This window comes from Jaculus jaculus, chromosome 12, assembly GCF_020740685.1.
Source record: "Jaculus jaculus isolate mJacJac1 chromosome 12, mJacJac1.mat.Y.cur, whole genome shotgun sequence".
Classification (NCBI taxonomy): domain Eukaryota; kingdom Metazoa; phylum Chordata; class Mammalia; order Rodentia; family Dipodidae; genus Jaculus; species Jaculus jaculus.
This window is the reverse complement of record NC_059113.1, coordinates 69,651,021-69,658,768: the sequence shown is the minus strand read 5'-3', so window position 1 is coordinate 69,658,768 and position 7,748 is coordinate 69,651,021. Positions and strand designations below refer to the sequence as shown.

General features: G+C 43.5%; 1 pseudogene; it reads left to right on the top strand.

Moving 5' to 3' along the window:
- Positions 1 to 502: 502 nt before the first annotated feature.
- LOC101601574 lies at positions 503 to 4,585 on the top strand (annotated as a pseudogene).
- The last annotated feature ends 3,163 nt before the right edge of the window (positions 4,586 to 7,748 follow it).

The following is a 7,748-nucleotide window of genomic DNA, read 5'->3' as shown; positions in this document are numbered from 1 at the left end:
AGTTAACTGAACTAATTCATAAATCATATAGTGGAGGTGGAAATCAATGACTACCATCAAGAACAATGACTGGGGCTAGGAAGATAGATGGCTCAGTGATTAAAGGTACTTGCTTACGAAGGTTTGCCAGCTAGGGTTCAATTCCTATGCCACCCTGTAAGCCAGACTCAAAAAAAGAAAGTGGCACAAGCTTCTGCTATTTGCAGTGGCAAGAAGCACTGGCCTGTACACACACACACAAATAAAATTATTTTTAAGCCGGCGTGGTGGCACACGCCTTTAATCCCAGCACTCGGGAGGCAGAGGTAGGAGGATCACCATGATTTCGAGGCCACCCTGAGACTCCATAGTGAATTCCAGGTCAGCCTGAGCTAGAGTGAGACCCTACCTCAAAAAAACAAACAAAAAAATTATTATTACTATTTTTAAGTAGGAGGGGGAAGTGGAGGAGAAGAAGAAGAGCAAGGGGAAGGGGAAAAGGGAAGGAAAGGAAAGGAGAAAAATGACAGGTGATGAAAGGAAAGAGCTGTGTCCAGTCATTACAGAGCCTCAGAAGCAGTCAGGCAGGTCAGTAGCTCATTCTAGTGTATTTCGCCTTCATTCTGAGTCCTTGCTTCTTGCCTACCTAGAAGTTAATCTTGGGAGAAACACTTAAAGAAGCATGTAACAACTCTACTGGGCCTGGATAGGAGGTTCCCCTTAGGGAAGCAATCCCATGGGTTGTTTTCCCAGGTGAGATGTTACCAGAATTCATTTCTCACCACACCCAAGGTCATTTTAATGGAAATTCCAACACACAAACCCAGAGGATAGAATTGCTCTTAATCCTTGGTTGGGAGGTTATTTGATCAGGGACAGGCTGAGGTGACTATGGAGTGTCTGCAGGGCACCAGAAGCAGGCTGGACTGCAGGAGGCCTGTCTCCTGCTCTGACTTCTAATTTGGTGCAAGACTCCTTGAATTAGCCAGCAGTCTTTCCTCATCCCACTCCTTGTCACCTCAAGATAATGCTGACTGACAGAGGCACTCATCATCTTTCAGACAAACTTGCTAATTCATAACTGTGTTAATATTACTCATGTTGTTGGGAAAGTTGAACCAACCAGTAGTTGACTTCCTGCTTTTTGCACTCTCAGAAGGGACTATAATTATGTGAGGAAGGCTCAATTCTAACTTGTCAACTTCTCATGTCTTTGACCTGGAATTTTATTAGAATGTTGAAAAGCTGTGTTGTGAAGGGAAATGGAATATGAAAGAAACAACTTGAATACTTTAACTTTTTAAAATTGTTTTTATTTTCAACTTCCTGTGTGACAAAGGAACAAAAAGGCTGAAGACCAAATGTCTGGATGTTTGGGGTCTCTCTGTCCCCTGGGCCAGATATGTGCGCATTCCACAGTGCTCAGTGTCTAATCATCTTGCTTGCTTGTTCCCCACTAATGGCCAGAGGAACTTGACCCTGGCTTCCTGTCAGCTGCATTCTAGAAGCCACTGACAGCTAGCCTGGCCAACCTGCTGCCAGCCCTAGCATGTCTGCTTATTTGCTTTAGTGTTCAATCACCTCTGCGATTAAAGAGCACTGGCTACAACAGACCCCCTCCCACTCCCAGTTTCTGAGCCCTAGGGGTAAACATAGCTAGAGGATGTCTCTCACAGAAGAAGCTCTCCTTCTGCTGAAATACTGAGGCCTGAAAAGATTGGAAGTTTTCAGAGTTTGAAAAAAGAAAAGTATGATCTTATAAATAACACCTCTGATTTTCTCATTTCTTCTTCCCACCAAAGACAAAAGTGCTGAGGGGCCTAGTCAGGCGTGCACAGCTAGCAGTAGCAGGGATTTTCTGGCACTGTGACAGGCAGAGTGAATATGATCAAAATAATTACAAACATATAAAATCGTCAGCAACAAGGAGGGGCCAATGGGAGGGGTAGATCATAGATGAGCCTAAACAATGGTACCAAACTGCCTGTATTTGCTGAAAAGAAAACTAATAAATTAAATTAAAATAAATAAATAAATAAATAAAAACCAAGAGACATAAAAATAAATAAATAAATAAATAAATTTAAAAATACAAAAAGAAAAAAGAGCTTAGGGAAAATTAAAATGCATCTGATTATATTTTCTCATGGGAATGATTCAGTATTGAGTTTCTCTATAACTTTTCCTGTTTTTCCTGCCGTCCAGAATATTTGACCATGGATACACAAGAAGAGATTAGGCCATAATGGCTGTAGCAGGCCCCATAGACTGACACTTGCCTTAACTAAAGTCACCTGTATTTTGATTCTTAAAAGTTAAACCCAGGAGGCTGGGAAGATGGCATAGTGGTTAAAAATAATGTTTGCCGGGCTGGAGAGATGGCTTAGCGGTTAAGCGCTTGCCTGTGAAGCCTAAGGACCCCGGTTCGAGGCTCGGTTCCCCAGGTCCCACGCGTCTGGAGTTCGTTTGCAGAGGCTGGAAGCCCTGGCACGCCCTTTCTCTCTCTCTCCCTCTATCTGTCTTTCTCTCTGTGTCTGTCGCTCTCAAATAAATAAATAAAAATAAAAATAAAAATAATAATGTTTGCCATGAAAAGATAACCACTCAAGGGTTCAATTCTTAAGCCACCTACATAAACCAGATGCAAAAACTATAAGCATCTGGTGTTTGTTTTCAGTTAGCAAGAGGTCCTGAGGCACCCATTCTCTCTCTCTTTCTCTCTCTCTCTCTCTCTCTCTCTCCTTACACACACACACACACACACACACACACACACACACACACACATAAACAAATAATAAAAACTTTAAAATAAATTTAAAATAAATTACTCTGAGCTGGCATTGAGATACCACTGTAGAGGCTAGACAGTTGCCTTGGCTAGGCAGACAGATAGGGACAAAAGACCCTTGGTAGGTGGCTGTGTTCTACGGTACCCTAAGATCATAAGGAGTGTGATCCACTTCCTGCTTCTTCCCTACCTAGATGAATTTTTCCACTTCGCAGGAGTTCTGGGATCTGTCTAAGCAGTTACCAGTCCTGGAGTAGCTTCATCTTTGTTTAAGCTGACCAATCATGAACTCCGGGTGGAGAGCTTCCCTCATTCAATAAATGCCAGGCTCCCACGGATTCCTCCAGCTCCAGAGTCCCCTGCTTCTTTACTTTTCACTTTAAAATAAACTTTACTCTTTTAAACAGTTCCCTGCCCTTTCATTCCTTAATTGGCAGAGAAAACAAACTCCAACTCCTAGATGTTAACAATGTGGGTGATGGGATTGAATTTCTTGTTTTACTGAGAAATAAGCCCTGTTTGGAGAGAAAGTGTGAAGATCTAGATTTTAATTCTTGCAGAGAAGAAAGTAAAACACTATATTTTTTAGAAGGCTTACCAAGGATATGAAAAGTCCTCATCTCAGAAGACACAACTTAACACTTGTCACACAGATGGAGCCACACCTGTACAAATACTAGTAAGAGAAGTGAAGTCATTTCAATTACACTATAACTAGAGTTCTCCAGCTTTTACCTAGAAGCTAAAATAATCCTCTTCATTTAAATGTGGGAATCACTTATAACATCCTTAAATATATCAGTAAGGAGTTTTAACATTCCTTACAGTGTTCATACCCCAAACTAACTCCTTTTTAAAAGTACAGGAAGATATTTTACTTTACTGTTTTAGAGAGGAAGGTAGTGTTCAACAAGGAAGGAAAACAAAGAAATCCAGCCAACCAGAAGCCAAGACTTGTGAGGGCAAATCCATAGTCATATACTAGCCCTATAGCTGTGACCTCTCACATGCCCTTTGTCTTGAATAGCATGCTTAAGTCTTAGATTCCTCTGTTGCAAAAAGACAAAAGGATGCAAGGGGGGAGGTCAAAGAAGATGGAATCAGTTGATATTTAAAGTTCCTATTTCTCCAGTTCCATAAAGCTCTTTTAGGACACTATTCTGGTTTCCAAGCACACAAATGCTCAAGGTTTGGTGGTCAGCCTGGGGCGCTGCAGGGAGCTGCGGAAATTTTAGAAAGCAAAACCTATCTGGAGGGAGTAGATCATCGGATCATGCCTTTAAAAAGGATATTGGGAAGCGAGGAGCGTGCGGGCCGCGGACTGCTGCCTGCGCTCGGCCCTGGCCCCGCTGCCCCCCACCCCACCCCCATGCCCGCCGTGACCCTGGGGGCTGTAGGTCGGCGCCGTCAGGTCGCTGCGCACGGGACCTGCTCTGCTCTCAGTGCGTAAATTCACAGAGAAACATGAATGGATGACAACAGAAAATGGTATTGGAATGGTGGGAATCAGCAATTTTGCACAGGAAGCTTTAGGAGATGTCGTTTACTGTAGTCTGCCTGAAGTTGGGACAAAATTGAAAAAGCAAAATGAGTTTGTAGCTTTGGAAAGTGTCAAAGCCGCAAGCGAACTCTACTCTCCTCTGTCTGGAGAGGTAACAAGTCAACGAAGCACTTGCAGAAAATCCAGGGCTCGTCAATAAGTCTTGTTATGAAGATGGGTGGCTGATCAAGATGACACTGAGCAGCCCTTCCGAACTGGATGAACAAATGAGTGAAGAAGCCTATGAGAAATACGTGAAGTCCATTGAGGAGTGAGCACGGCGTCCCGTGTAAACTGGCGCGGAGCAACCTCCTCCAGCATAGCTGTCTTAAGGTAGCAGATAGAAGGCAAAATAACTAGTAGCAACACCACGGAAAAGAGACGATTCTCAGCACTGCCACTGGAAGAAACCCCTGTCAGCTTCCTCCTGGTTGCAGATAAACACAATAATACACGAGACTTGTTATTTAAATGAGGCATATTAAATTTGTGAATCACCTGTGGTAAACAATGTTATAAGAATTGTAAATTTTGGATACTATTGTGACTATAAGCCTTACATAATACTGTAACATGCTTATGTCCAGTCAAATTCAGTCAAAAGGCATAATGATCTTCCCATTGAAGTGAGGGGGAGTGAAGGGAAGTGTCTGCTTTACAATGTCGGGTGAAGGACAGTGCTACTCTAATTTTACATATACTGCATTACTTGCTGCTATTTTATACAGTGAAGCAGCAGCTATGTAGCAAAGTAGGAAACAAATAAACTATGTAACCTCTTATTAAATAAATAATAATAATAATAATAATAATAAAATAAAAGAGATATTGGGAACCCTAGTTCTTTCCTTTCTGCACCACTTCTACCTACCATAAGGTAAGCAGCTTCCTATCAACCAAGATGTTTCACCATGCGATAGGCCCAAAGCACAAGAGCCAAGCAGTCATAGGTGACAACATGAGCCAAAGTAAACGTTTTCTCCTTTAAGTTGAGTTACTTTAGGTATTTTGTCAGATCAATGACTAACATATCCTGTACTGCCATGGGCTCTTTGCACATTTGTGGAGAGTAAATCAGTAATGACTTTTAGCCTCTTCATTCATCTCCGCCCACTGGGCCAGACGTGCCTCTAATCAATTGTGAGGAAAGCAGAATTTTGTGTTGCTCATGTCAAATTGAAAGAGCAGCCTGCCTGCACCCCAGAACAATTCTGCACCTGGAAAAAAGTTTCTTGTCTGAAGAGAGGGAGGCTGATGAAAGAAGGGATTTTAACTGTTTTATGGAAAGGAGCTTCATGTGTTTATGTGGGTGTGGCTGTACATCTGTGTGTAGGTGCAAATGAATGTGTATGTGTGTGTTCATGTATGTGGCTGCATGTCTGTGACTAGGTGCACATGAAGGTGTATTGTGTGTGTATCATGGCACATCTGTGTGTAGGCCCATGTGAAAGTGTATGTGTATATGTGTGTTCATGTGTGGTGTTGTACATCTGTGTAGAGTTTAAAGTATAAGTGCATGTGTTTCTGTTCATGTATGTATTGTTGCACATGTGTGTGAAGATACAGGTAAAGTTGTATGTGTGTGTTTATGTGTGTGGTTGCACATCTGTATGGAGGTGCATGCTCATGTGTGTGGGATGGCATATCTGTGTGGAGGGGCAGGTGAAGTTGTATGTGTAAGTGTGTTCTTGTGTGTGTGTGTGGTTGCACATCTGTGTGGAGGGGCAGGGGTCGTTGTATGTGTAAGTGTGTTCTAGTGTGAGTGTAGTTGCACCTCTGTGTGGAGGGGAGGGGATGTTGTATGTGTAAGTGTGTTCTCGTGTGAGTGTGTTTGCACTTCTGTGTGGAGGGGCAGGGGAAGTTGTATGTGTATGTGTGTTCTTGTGTGAGTGTGGTTGCACATCTGTGTGGAGGGGAGGGGATGTTGTATGTGTATGTGTGTTCTTGTGTGAGTGTGGTTGCCCATCTGTGTGGAGGGGAGGGGAAGTTGTATGTGTAAGTCTGTTCTCATGTGAGTGTGGTTGCACTTCTGTGTGGAGGAGCAGGGGAAGTTTCTTGTGTATGTGTGTTCTCGTGTGAGTGTGGTTGCACATCTGTGTGGAGGGGAGGGGATGTTGTATGTGTATGTGTGTTCTCATGTGAGAGTGGTTGCACTTCTGTGTGGAGGGGCAGGGGAAGTTGTATGTGTATGTGTGTTCTTGTGTGAGTGTGGTTGCACATCTGTGTGGAGGGGCAGGGAAAGTTGTATGTGTAAGTGTGTTCTCGTGTGAGTGTGGTTGCACATCTGTGTGGAGGTGCAGGGGAAGTAGTATCTGTATGTGTGTTCTTGTGTGTGTGGTTGCACATCTGTGTGGAGGGGCAGGGGAAGTTACATGTGTAAGTGTGTTCTCATGTGAGTGTGGTTGCACATCTGTGTGGAGAGGCAGGGCAAGTTGTATGTGTATGTGTATGTGTGTTCTCTTGTGAGTGTGGTTGCACATCTGTGTGGAGGAACAGGGGATGTTGTATGTGTGTGTGTGTTCCCGTGTGAGTGTGTTTGCACATCTGTGTGGAGGGGCAGTGGAAGTTGTATGTGTAAGTGTGTTCTTGTGTGTGTGTGGTTGCACATCTGTGTGGAGGGGCAGGGGAAGTTGTATGTGTATGTGTATATGTGTTCTCGTGTGAGTGTGTTTGCACATCTGTGTGTAGGGGCAGGGGAAGTTGTATGTGTAAGTGTGTTCTTGTGTGAGTGTGGTTGCACATCTGTGTGGAGGGGCAGGGGAAGTTGTATGTGTAAGTGTGTTCTCGTGCGAGTGTGTTTGCACATCTGTGTGGAGAGGCAGGGGGAGTTGTTTGTGTAAGTGTGTTCTCGTGTGAGTGTGGTTGCACATCTGTGTGGAGGAACAGGGGAAGTTGTATGTGTAATTCTGTTCTCATGTGAGTGTGGTTGCACATCTGTGTGGAGGGGCAGGGGAAGATTTTTGTGTAAGTGTGTTCTTGTGTGAGTGTGGTTGCACCTCTGTATGGAGGGGCATGGGAAGTTGTATGTGTATTTCTGTTCTTGTGTGTGTGTGGTTGTGTGGAGGGGCAAGTGAAGTTGTATACATATGTGTTGGTTGTACATCTGTGAGGAGGTGCATGTAACATTGTATGTGTATGTGTGTTCTCCTGTGTGTGTGGTTGCACATCTGTGTGGATTGGAAGGTGAAGTTGTATACATATGTGTGTATGTGTTGTTTGCACATCTGTGAGGATGTGCATTTAACATTGTATATGTATGTGTGTTCATGTGTTGTGGAGGCCAGTCATCATCCATAGGTGTCATTTCTCAGATGCCGCCTTTTTTTTTTTTTTTTTGAGGCATAGTCTCTCACTGGCCTCACCTCAAGAAGTCAACTAGACTGGTTGATCATCAAGCCTCCAGGAATCTTCTTGTCTCCATCTCCCCAGCATTGTGTT